The sequence below is a fragment of the Poecilia reticulata genome, chromosome 7 (genome assembly GCF_904066995.2).
Source record: "Poecilia reticulata chromosome 7, P_reticulata-male-v2, whole genome shotgun sequence".
Classification (NCBI taxonomy): domain Eukaryota; kingdom Metazoa; phylum Chordata; class Actinopteri; order Cyprinodontiformes; family Poeciliidae; genus Poecilia; species Poecilia reticulata.
Genome location: NC_088836.1, coordinates 18,295,278 through 18,308,767, shown reverse-complemented (window position 1 = coordinate 18,308,767; position 13,490 = coordinate 18,295,278). Strand labels below are relative to the sequence as shown.

Genomic DNA, 13,490 nt, shown 5'->3' with positions numbered 1-13,490 from the left:
ATATTCTCATATTTAAGGCATTTTAAACACAGGGGCTTCTGCAGATGTCATTTGTGTATAAATTTGAATGTGTTTTAGGCCAAATTTTTGGATATAATGTAATATATTTTTGTCCTCAACTGCATTTATTAGAGTACTTTAAAACATCTTCAAAGATTTTTATAATCCAGAGACAATAAGTTGTCTGCAAGAGGCAGTTATCTTAAGGTGCAGTATTTTTTGTGCTTGTGCCAGGATTTCAAGCAGTTAATGGGGAATTTATCATTGTAACAATGAATAAAGGAATACCACATAGATCAGGGGTGTCCAAAGTCGGTCCTTGAGGGCCGGCATCCTGCATGTTTTAGTTCTCTCCCTAGGTAGTGGTAGTAACAACCTCCTCAGCAAGTCAATGTTCTCCTCCGGCCCTCTAACGAGCCATCATTTGATGCAGGTGTGCTAAACCAGGGAGAGAACTAAAACATGCAGGATGCCGGACCTCGAGGGCCGACTCTGGACACCCCTGACATAGATGAAGAGACATGCAATCTAGACAACACATAAAAAAACTCTTTGTTTTCATGATCGCACTCAACAACGCCTTTTAGTCTGTCGACAATTTTCTGAATGACATAGCAGTCAAGTGGTTGGACAAGTTTTTCCATGGCACAAAATGTTGTTTCAAGACAGAGACTGTCCACACACGCATAACTATTACATCAAGCAACACGAGTTGTTCACAATATTCTAAGTATTCTTACTTCTCTGAACTTCAGAATCATGTATCTGTTGTTTGTCTTTAAGAGAACTCCATTTCCCAGAATGTAAAAACTGGTTAGAGCTCAAATTGGACAGCGTTTGCTCATGTAGTTGCAGGACTAACCCCAATTCCTGCTATCTATTCTAGCGTATGTGAATGTCATAGAACTGCTACTTGTCTATTTTTCTCAGAAATGGTAAAAGTTTATTTTTTGAACAATAAATCAACACTGAAATACAGAGGAAATGTCTTGAATGAGCAGTTTCCAAAATATGTTAACTTTTTTCTCTATTCAAGGTACAGTGCAAAATCATTTTGTCTAATAACATGTGAAACAACAGATGCACAAAGGTGCTGGTGAAGCCCCTTGTTTGCAAGTTAAAATATATATTTTTTACTGTCAGCCTCAATAACTAATAAAAATGATTTTGTCCAAGAATAAAAACATATTAAATGATGGTGAAACTCTGTTCTTAAGAGGCTGAATTGTATTTTGAAATCATTAACTGCTTATTAAACTCACTATTATTGGAATAATGAGTTGATGTTTAATATAAAAAATGGAAAAGGCCAATAATATCCAAAAAATAATATGTTGAGATATATTGCTTTACCTTCTACATTCTGCAATCTGTGCAGAACAACTTTTGCAATGGTTTTAAAGAGACAAATGCTGGATTTTGTCAAATTTTTCCCTTTCTGGTGCACAATAAGTTGTTAAAAATTAGACAGGTATGGACTGCATGCAGGCTTGTCAACAGCAAGCACATTTCACCTAAGACAGCCTGCTGCAATTCGTGCAAAACAGAATAAATACAAACCTCTTGAGATCTAACCTTGACAGTTGCATGGTTCCCTCACTCTGGTTTCCGGTCTTGGATTTTCCCAGACTTCTCAAACATTTTCCTAATGTCTTACTCTGCAAATAATGAAAGACATACATTAAGACCTTGTTTGCTCCCAATTATCCGTCGGGATAGTTGGGAAATTACGATTTGATCTCCTAAGTTCCCAATTATCCATTATTGCTTATCCATTATTGCTTGATGGGACAAACTCCCTTTCATCTGAAGCCAGACACACCTCTTGCCAACAGTTGATTTAATAATTGAGGACTCTTCCTGAATTATGAATCCTCTCTTGTTTATTAAATGTGTCTTTGTGTTACACTTTTAATGTGTGTGTTTAAGTCTTTAAATATGACATTTCTTTAAATGTTCTGTATGGAAGGAAGTTGGTCGATGAAGTTAAAGTTTGAACATACAAACATTTGGATTAAATATAAATTATATTAATATACGTGACACGTTTTGCATTGACAGTAAATAGTTATGACATGTTACAACATCAGCAGCAGTGCTTTGTAATGCTTGCAAAAAACTAGCATGAATCACAGACAGTCTGTTAATTAGGTGAGCATCAGGGAGATTATTTTGACATATTCAAAACATTATTTCATCTAGCCCCCCGAGTCACAGTGAAAACCTTCACAAAGATCACCGATTGTGGCCGTCTGCCTGGGTGTCCATATGTGACATAGAAAATAAATGAGTTTCTTAATATCATCTGCACTTTTGTTAAAGTTAGTCACATCCATGCATGCATGTTGTCCTGTGAGGTAACTGAATAGCCGTTGCTCTGCCCATTAGATAGTTCATCCTCCTACACCCTCATCATGGCCTTGTGCTGACGCACCCCAGAAGCCTCTTCACTCATTGACTCTTCTGTCTCCTTCCACCCACGGTCTCGCTATACAGAATTCAGCTATTGTCCCACTAGGGACGGACACAGAGGAGAAAACAGCCCGGTTTAGTTTCAGACACATCATGCACAGTATGCACAGATGGATCTGGAATCACTGCAAAACATATACTGCACGGAGAAAAAAAAAAAATGTGTATATCCTGGTGTGTGATCCCCAACATGATTTCACAATTTAAATACCTTTCTAGCTGTTCCCACACTTGTCCTCCAAGTCCAATCTTCTCTCAGTGGAAATCAAGAACTTTATTAAACCCAAGCCCCTTGTGTGTGTTTATGTGTTCCTGTGTCTCTTACTGTGTTTCTACATACTGGGAAAGTGAGTTTAGTAACCTTTAGCCTCTCTCACCATTGTGTCTGAGATATGCCCCACTGCTACTGAAACATATTCCCAGAGTTCTCTGCGAAATTTTAAATCTACCAACATCTTGTGTTAATTTCACGTCTGGGTCTTTGCCAAAGTGAAGAGATGAGAGTCAGTATTGAGATTAGGGACAGTAGAATTTCTCAAATACTCTTTCAATATTCAGCAATATCTGCTTTAGATGTTACAGGTTCAGGTTGTTTTTTTGTTGTTCTTTTTAATTTGACACTTTAAGTTCTTAGGCATTTTTCTGAACTTTATATTTCAGTCATTTTTATAAGTCTTGTGTCTTGTTTAATGACTGGCTGTTCTACACACAAATTATCCCATGTTGGAACTCCAGCATGGTAATCTGCTGATTTACAGGCCTCCTCTCAAAACATTTTACTGACTGTACTTACAAAATCAATATGGAATACTTATCTTGTACAAGAACACACAATGTCAAAGAGCCAGAGCTAGTAATGGTTTTAGCAAAGTAACAAAAGATATGTACAAAGACATTAACTATGAGCAGGAAATCACTTAACACTTACCCTCACCAAAATTGCGAAATCTTGCTGTGGTTAAACCATAAGCATAGCCAAAGACAGAACAAGAAAACCTTATCAATCTCACAATCTTACCCTTAATCTAATTCCCACACGGCATTTCCGGCGTTTTTGTGGTTTGACTTTTGCCGGTTCTAGAAAAGCAAAAGTCACAAGGAGTATTTCTCGTTTTACAGAGATTATACGAGATACACAGTTTCAACGGTCATTGCCCTCCACTGATTGTGACAGTGATGTGACTCACCCGACTGCAGCACATGTAAGAGCATATTCTCAACATGTTACAAAGCTCTTGAAGATCATTCTTGTCAATTTGTTAAAGATTATTATTTTTTTTTTCGCTTTCACTTGTCATTAACCCTGCATAGCTGAGCAATAAGCAAGCACAAGCAGGTATCTGTTGATTTGCGGTGTTGCCAACAAACACTTGGTATCCTACACAATTAAACATCAAAACACATCACAGTTTCTTGTGGATATCTTTATTGAACCCAGCCTCTCCATCTGCTAGCACAGAATAATGACAATAAAAGTAAATAAAAATAAAATGAGAAGTTACAGAAGTAATATTTTGCTGCACAAGCACTACTTGTTTACACCTGCACAAATTAAGAAATTAATAAAAAAAACATTTTGGATTTAAATAAAATATTTAATGACTGTTGACCTAATTCTGTTTTTACCGTCTTACATCAAGCACACTGAAAATAAATATAAGAGAAATATGTTCATTTTAGTTCCCAGTTTACATCTAAGTTGACGTAATTCAATTTGCCACATGCGCCATTGTTTCTTTTGTTAAGTAAAAGTTTCTTCATGTCAACGTGGATCTAGTAGAATTCCACAGAAACTTGCAAACAGGTTGCATCAACTTATCAGCTGATGCAATCTGTTTTTTTTTCTCCCAGTCATGCCAACATCAATCATCCTAGCAATGTTTTCCAATGAAACCTAACTGTAAAGTCTTGAGATGGGCTTATTGAATCAGGATTTATTGGAAACATAATTTTTTTTAAACTGTGGATTGAACTCAGCATTTTCCAGACCGTAAATTCGTCTTGGAGGTGGAGTGGGGTAAGCCTGTCTTCTTCTCACCGTTTTTGACTGGAATGATGATGATGGCATAGACCATGCTACACAGGCTACCTGCTTTGTCAGGCGATTGTTCCTGGTAGCCGTGGCAGATAATGCATCAAATGTGCTGATTTACATGATTTTTATACGACTACAGAGAATTTGATGCTAGTTAAAAACTAGTTTCAAGATAATCAACTGGTATAGAGCAATATGCAAAAATCAAAAGCTCTGAAAGGTCCAACCTCGAACTTATACCTTGAAGTGAGTCATGCAGTAATGACAGGTAACATAATTACTTGACAGGAAAAGTCAGATTTTTATTAGCCTACGACCAGCAATTTTTTTAATTACGCAAGCCTGAGTCAGTTGCACATTATTACTGTGCAATCAGAAAACAATGGGCGATTTGATGAAATGTGATAAATTTTTAACTGTTAGTCTAGGAGAGGCTTCAGATGCTGGATTCAAGATGTTCTTTTGCTCTAGGGACCTTTGCTACTTGGTGAAATGAGTCAGGCAAATAACAGACCTGTTTCAACATTGCACGTTTGCCAAAATGAGCACACTATTAAACCAATGCTCCATTTTCGGTTGGTTTTCTCAGTTACAAGACCTTGAGGCAAAACCTGTCAACATTAAGAGACGGAGGCAATTCTGTTTCCTATTGACTACATCTTTGGCTTCATCCAGGTAAATAAGATAGCAACCCAACCTGTTTTCCAAGGCCACAGTGCTATTTGCAAGTTTCTACTAATTCTCTTGAAGAAAGTATTTACCTGTCGTTCAAAAGCACGCACTGATGATTTAACCAAGGAAGGGAAATTGTCAGTTTGTTAGTATTTTAGAGAAATTTCAAAACTCAACCGCAGAATAGACAGAATGTTTGGGTGAGAAGAGGTGAAAAATGTGAGTTAGTTTTGAGGGGTGAGTAAAAAAAAAGACACCTGGTATCTGAACAAAGCTGCAGCTGTTTTGGCTTTACTCTTTGAAAACCCCACAGAGTGTCTTTGAAAAGGGTTAAACTGGGTCAACATGCGCACTCGTGCACATACCCCCTCACATACCAATAGGAAGGCATTTATACATGTGGCTCACACAGGTCCAAACACAACTTGTCAAATGAGAAGCTGTGTTTCCTTAGGTTGAAATGAAAAAGGTTTAATGTTTCTGTATCAGTGCATGTTTATGTGGAGATGCTCAAGTGACATTAAGTGTATTAATATAAAACTGTAATCCTGCTATATGGCAGTCTAGTCAATAGTCAATAGTCTACGGGCTATTAATTATTGCATGGTTGCTTTCTCTGACAGGGTTATAAGGTTAAGCCCAACAAATATACATCTATTTTTTTCACCTTATGACGCTTAAGAGATCCCAGGGTGTTTCCAGTTGTGACTAATCTGAATAGTTTAGCAACCAGGTGAAGGCATGCAAGAACCCTGAAGGTGATTACAGTATATGATTGGAATGCATGGGAGTTGAATTTCGGTGGTACTGTATATGTAGTAATATTGTATTTTCAGGAAAACCTCAATTACCACATTACAAACATAATAATTTAGACCTCACATCCACACATCACTAACAAACAATCCAAACACAGTTTTGCCTGTTGCTATTGTAATAACTGCCTAAAAGTTAATGCACAACAGCAAGGTTGCAAACACTCTAATACTCTTTTGGAGTAGATGCACCTGAAGAAGCTCCTACTCTTTCTGACACTTTGCTTTCAGTGCGTTATCCCAATAATGCCTTGCCATTATGCTCTTTTCAGTCATTCTTAGATACATTGGATTGAGGAGTAGCTTGTATGATACTCAGATTTTCATCAGGTGCTTGTTAGTTGCTGCCACCACTACTCTGGAGGAGTTATGTGAGAAAGGTGCGTGGGAAGGGTGCTCTGTGAGGTGGAAGATCGGCGGGGGATCAGCGGCTCAGAGGAGGAGCTTTGTGAAAATAAGCAATGCTTCATGAGAGGAAGCGTTTAGGCATCCCCAAATGGCTGCCACCAGAGATTCAAGAATTCTTCAGACATGAGCTTTACAACATTATAACATGATGTAAAGCTCAATAAGGTCATTTATACACAATGTTACTGATTTCCAAATGTTTTAAATGTAGACTAAAACGTAGAGTCAATAAGAAGCTAGCTAAGGGGTCATATGGTTCCCCAATATCACCACACTGTTGTCCTAATTTACTTTCTCTTAGTGCTTGGAATTGGCTTCCTGGCAATGCAACAAGCCAACAGAGGCACAGTGAGGGGCTACTTCATGGATGGTTGATCCATGAACTGGGGTGCTTTGGAAGCATCTCTCCTTGTCAGCAGCAGAGGAAGTGAGCATTTCATTGGATTTGCTGGTTTTAGTGTATCTGCGTGGGAATTCAACACTACCATTGCCTCAGTTGCTGTGTATATTCAGTGTTGGAGTTTACACCATGACAGAGTACCTGTCCAAACAATAGGGAGGACGGTGCCTGAAGGTGTGTTTACTGCTTTATCTCTCATGCTTTACATCTACACTAAGCTGTCTGTGAACCTCTATTCAGGAGCCTTTTTCATTCAGGAATCCTTAGGGTGGAACCTTTATCTTTCCATCATCCCCCCTCATCACAATGACAGCTGTGCCGAAAGTCACTGGAGATCTGGTTGCTGTCATCTACTCAGTCGCAGTCCAAGCCTTCATGATAATCTCTGAAGTCATCTATCTTATAATGATCATCTTTATCCAAATTGAAGGCCTTGGCAGGACAAGATTCAAAGACATGGAGGTCAATCTAAACATCAGTTCCTTTTTTTCCGTCTTCACCAAATCTGACATTTTCTGTATCCTGCAAGCAGTATCTCAGATGCTCAACAAGACACTGAAAGTCCTGCAAGGTCCAAAATATCCTGACCACCCTTGGCCTGATGTCTTGCTGAGTCAGACCCCTGCCTCAATCTAGTAGTGGTGTGCAGATTAGGTGATTGTACAGCGAGTTGTGGCTGCAAAGAACATCGCTGATGCCAAAGACTCTAACATCAGGGTTTTCTCAAAATTCTTCCGATTTTCATATTAGGGATGATTTTCAGGGTCTCCTTTGTTGACGAGCTGGCATGCATTAGTCCAAAACACTGTATGGTGGTGTGCTGTTCTGGGGGTGGCTGCAGCAATGTGACATACCCTGAGCTCATCATGTCGGTGATGTCTATCAGTTTCCATGACTTCATGATGGCGGTCCTTGGTGCTGCTTTGATCTTCAACTCCACAAGCACCATATTAACTGTGTAAGGATGCTTTGTCCAAGGAATTAGTGATAAATGTCAGGATTTTTGTTGTCTTTATAGAGACCATCTGCTTGAGTGCTGGTTATCATTAAAACAGAAGTAGCACTGATACCATATCAGAGAGGTATGAGATTTCTTGATCGTTCTCCTTCCCCCCGATGGCAGTACTATTCCTGCTTGGTATTCTGTGGTAGTGCTGTAACATGACTGGTGCTTTTTGGGGTTGGAGTGGTTGGTTTATTCTTGGACCTGGGTGAATAATTTTAGGCTTTGTTCACAGAGAACTGCATTGTGACCAGCCTGATGAGTGACCATCCTTCATCAAAGATGTCCAGTTCATGTATGTGGCAGCTTTCTTGTTTTGGTTATCAGCTTTAGTGATTGTCATTGAGAGTCTCCATTCCTTCATTGGAACAAGAACAAATCGGAACAACCACTCTGTGGGAGTTAACTTAGAGAAGGAAGCTAAAAAGACTAAGAACATATCAAGAAGGCGAAGAAATTCTTAACAATTTTAGGCTCTGGATCAGATAACGGTAGTGTTTGTAAAGAAACTTTCAATAACCCCCAAAACAAGCTCAGCAGCAAGATTAAAACATAGTTAAAAAGGGCAATATTATCCCAACCCACTCAGAACTCCAGAATGGCAGCTATAATCTGACATTTGATCCGAGACAGGAGAGTGACGGAAAAAAGAGACAAGTGAAGGATGTAGAGAACAAAGAGGAGTGCTGATTTTGGGAAGGAGGAGAATAAATGGTAAATGCGTGAATGTTTTTGAGGATATTCATGGCCCCCCGGAAGAATCTTCCCAGAAGTGAGTATTTAGTATGCTGTGCTTCAGAAGCTTTTAAATCTGCACTAAAAGAGCTCTTAATTGCATTTTGTGGCCACACAGATCTGTTTAATTGGTCAAGCAAGGCTGAACCTCCAACACTGGAAGGGCCGGTAAGTATGGGTAAAAAGAAAGAAGTAAATATTTTACGCTTGACAAAGAGTGCTTAAAGTAATAAAACTTAGTACAGCATGTCACTTGTACATTATGCGGCAGTAGAATTAAATGTAAAAGTGTGCTAACGTTTTAAGAGCTTAATTGCCAGTAACAAAAGCATAGTAAAGGTAAAATTGCCATGAGTCACATGACAAGCATTCAACAAGATCAAACCTTTGAGACTTGAACTGACTTTAATCACTTGCACAAACATAAAACTATTGTTTGATCCAAGACTTTTATGAGCTTTTAGGCATATAATCTGAGCTATTCTCAGGTACACCCGAATAAATCAGACTGAACTAGCAAATTAATCCTTGGGGGGAAAAAAAAAAAAAAGCATGACATGAAATACAGATAAATTTACAAGCTTGCTCTGGAATTACCATGGGCTTAGAAGGAAATATTTTACACTAGCACAAATAAATACAAGCAACACACACACACACACACGCACGCACACACTACCACTAGTGTTTCCAAGAATCTTTGAGCCTTTATCAAAACACTGAGTTCACTGGTAGAGGTCTGGACAGTACTAATGATTCAGATCAATGGACATTTTGATGAACTCGTTGGTTACATGCAGATGCTATTTAAAATAGAAGTTAAATAAATGAAGTTAAATAAAACTTTTATTTTTTTTCTCTGCCGAGAAGTTGGGATGTTTATATTACTTTTTTACTGTCAGTTTAGACTATCTCTGTGTTGTTCTTGGGGTAGTAAGCATAATATACTTTGCAGTGTTTTAAAAGGAAATTCATAACAATGGCTTTTGCAAGTTTGAGGCTGGTAAAATCGTGTAACTTTTCTGCAGTTTTGCTCCTTTTTGCACATATTTCCTATATGTAAGTTGCGGCAATTTTTCCTCCACATAAAGATTAAAAAGAGCTGCTCATATTACACAACTCTTTAAAAAGTTATTTGCCTTTATGAGGATTTGTGGTTTTGCTTAGTTTTTCAGGATGCCCACACAGTTTTAAAAGGTGAAGTATTATGAATTTTCCAGGCACAAGGTGCTATTTCATCACACAGTAACTATGTTACCTTCAGTTTTAGTAAAAATGCTGTATATATCAAAAGCGTAAAAGAACACTATATCTTGAAATCGGGCCTCTGTCTCTTTAAGAAGATATTGCTTTTTCTGATCCTCAGCACGTCATCACAATAATATTTCTCCATATTCCAATTTACTTTGTAACATTCTTTGCAGCATTTCACTGATAAGTAGTTCCGATGATGACCTCAGAAGTTCCACCAGGTATTTCCTAATTGCTGCTGCTGCTAGTTTGGAGGAGTTTGGAGTGTTGAAGTAGTGAGAGGGAACTCTAACAGTCTTTGCTCATGTTGCCTAAACCTCCTTTTTATCACATTTGAAAAAACTTTGGCACTTCTTATAACCACAATAACATAATTCCTGCATACATTACCTGAAACGTCTACAAGACATTTCCAGGCTACACAATAAAAGACTAATAATGTGGTGCCAAAATCAATATAATATTGACGAATGAAAAATAAATATTAAAATGAGCTAAGTGATAAGTCAGTAATGTCCTTACAAAGCATTTGGCGATGAATGTGACTTTTTTGAATCACATGGAGAAAGAAAAACAAAATAAATCACCACAATGGAATGAAGTTACTAATTAGTCCTGAATGACTGGAAATGATGAGAAGTCCAGACTCACTTTGACCCATTGCCGTTTTAGGTATGTCTTCCCAAAAGTCACAAGAACAGTCTGAAGCTGCAGCTTCAAAGAGCTATTGTTGCTCGAGCATGTGCATATGCGTGGATGTATGCGTGTCTGCTCCGCTGTTCCTGGGTGGTTGGAGCTTGGCAAGACACACCCAGCCTCCGTGCCAGATACTTCTGTAATCAACACAGGTCAATGAAGCGAGATAGCTGCACCCTAAGCCTTCCTAACTGGGAAAAGATGTTGTGGCTTCACTCTTCTTTCTGTTCAGAGCTGCAACATTTCTTTCAAAGTTTGGGACTGTTCCATAATCATTCCATGATGGAGTCGAAAGTGATTTCAAATATCCTGGGTCCGCACAGCGAAGTTGGAACCGCTTACAGTGTTACACAATTTGTTCAAGTAAATTTCATCTTGCATTTAATGGCCAATTTTATTTCCATAATCAAATTTGTTGTGCTTTTAAATATCTTTGGACATTAATAGTCTTCAGTATTTTTTAAAACTCTTTCTTTGAAACCAGTTTTTCTGCAAGTTCCCTAAGGTTATAGTACTTCTATTCGGACGGCCTACCTGAATCTGCAGGCAAATTGCAAGGTAAACCTACTACAAATTGGAAGTCCCTTGTGGAGCAAAGAAGGGCATATCCAAGTCAAACAGTCATGCACACTCTGGCTTTTGGTCAGTTTGGATGTACTAGATAAAGTATCATATATGTTTTTGAACTGCAGGAGAACGTAAGAGTATACCCAGAAAACATGCAAACTCTACTCATAAATTTTCCAGCTGAAATTTGAACAAGAGACCATCTTGCTGTGATGCAAAACCATTAAAACAGCATGGAGTCCAAGTAACCAGTCATGCAATAATGTAGCATGTACATTTATCTCCAACAGAATCACATATTTTTTAGATATGTAAAACATACTCTGAAATTGACCAAACCACATCTCAAATATCACTGAAATGACCCAACTGTCATGATTTGGGGTGTTGAATGTGGATCCAAAAACAGAGGTGAGGCAGCAACTGAATTTGATGATTTAATGAAAATAACAGGCATGTACAAAAGTCCAGGCAGCACAGGTGAGCAAACACTAGGAGCTCAATCACTGGTTGCACTGGTACAGAACTAAATCAGCGACACAAACGAATGGCAGCGACCACAAGGATCCGACGGGGAAACACCGACACAGGTGGGATTAAGAGGTAATCAGGAAACACAAGATGCAGCTGGGAGCAATCAGGGCAGACAACACAGGAACTAAATTGACACACAGGAAAACCAAATCCATCCATCCATCCATCCATCCATCCATTTTCTTGCACCCTTTTTCCCTCAGTGGGGTCGGGAGGGGTGCTGGTGCCCATCTCCAGCCAACGTTTCGGGCAAGAGGCGGGGTACACCCTGGACAGGTCGCCAGTCTGTCGCAGGGCAACACAGAGACACACAGGACACACAACCATGCACACACACACTCATACCTAGGGGCAATTTGGAAAGGCCAATTAACCTGACAGTCATGTTTTTGGACTGTGGGAGGAAACCGGAGTAACCGGAGAAAACCCACGCACGCACCTTCTTGCTGCAAGGCAACAGCTCTACCTACTGCGCCACTGTGCAGCCCGGAAAACCAAATCCTCACACCTTATTCCAAAACCTTAGAATTATGCAGATACTTGGTTTGTAACTATTCAAAGTGAATGCTTGGACCTGGAACATTATATATTTTCTTATAAATTATGCTACTTTTTTTGGCCACTTGGGGCAACCTATAAAAAAACCCTACTTTTTTTAACTTTACAAAATGTTATGTCATTCTCTCACAAACATATCTGGAATATTGTCTTGATTCTTTCATACATTGAGAAATCCTTTAATCTCCCATGGTAACCATTCAGCTGTGCACAAAGCCTGAGTGGACCGAGCGCCACTTTCAAGGCACAGTCTTCTTCAGAGCAGTCTTCCTCAGAGCTGTAGTTCCCAATTTGCTGAGCTTGGGAACTACAAGCTCAGGTAGTTCCCCCCGCCCCTCCACACACACACGCACACACATGCACACAGCTCCTTCAGACTAGCCAGAACCAATTAGCAAACATTTGGAGAAATTACGCATCTGCTGAGTTCATTATATGAAATACTTCTCAGTGCAACACTGGCAAAACAATTATTAAAGGATTAATAGAGAAGTGATGTGATAAGTTCCTAAAGGAGTTTCAGGAAGAGCAGGAGTTTTTAAATAGACAAAGGTGCAATTTCAAGGGGTTAAAATACAAAGTCAAATTTCCCTTAAATCATATGATGTATATAGCATTTGCATAACAACTGGAGGTAACATAGTTTCTTAGTTGTGCTTTAAAATTGCACTATGTGCCTGGAAAATAAATAACACTGCCCCAATAAACTTTTAAATGGTTTCATCAACAAATGAAATTTTCCAAGTTCAAAGTTTCCACTAGGATAACTGGAACAGATGTATGCAAACAAGATTTACAAATAATACTTGTTTTTGGGTTCTGAGCTCATCTAAGGAAGCAGATGGACATTTAAAAATAAATCCAATGTTTGAGAAATCAAAATATGAAATACATTTTTTTACTTTTTCTTTTTTTTTTATAGAAAATTAAACACAAATTATACTGTGTAGAAAACTGCACAATAGGGCTTGTCTAGACTTACCCTTCACACAAGTCCCATCAGTACATTTTGGGTGTTTGATTTATTCTGCCCATCTGTGGGGTAGAACAAACTCATGTCAGTCCATGAAGAATGTAGCTGTTTCATGTACCTAAGTGATGACATCAAATCCCAGTTTGGGGTGTACCCATATGGAGTCAATTTAAGCTTTATCCAAAGAGTGACAAATTTAAAAGAAATATTGTTGTTTAAAGCGTTTGGAAAAGGACAGCTTGACAGATACCCAATCACTGCTGGGTCTGTTTACTCTGTCCAAAATACACAGAACTAGGTTTGAACCCATGTCAAATCAAAGTTTAATCAGCTATTATTTTATTAGTTTAGTTATGTGATTTGTTAATTGC

At 38.6% G+C, this 13,490-nt stretch overlaps 1 pseudogene; it reads left to right on the top strand.

Moving 5' to 3' along the window:
• The first annotated feature begins 6,386 nt into the window (after positions 1 to 6,386).
• Positions 6,387 to 7,438, top strand: LOC103467930 (sodium/myo-inositol cotransporter-like; annotated as a pseudogene).
• The last annotated feature ends 6,052 nt before the right edge of the window (positions 7,439 to 13,490 follow it).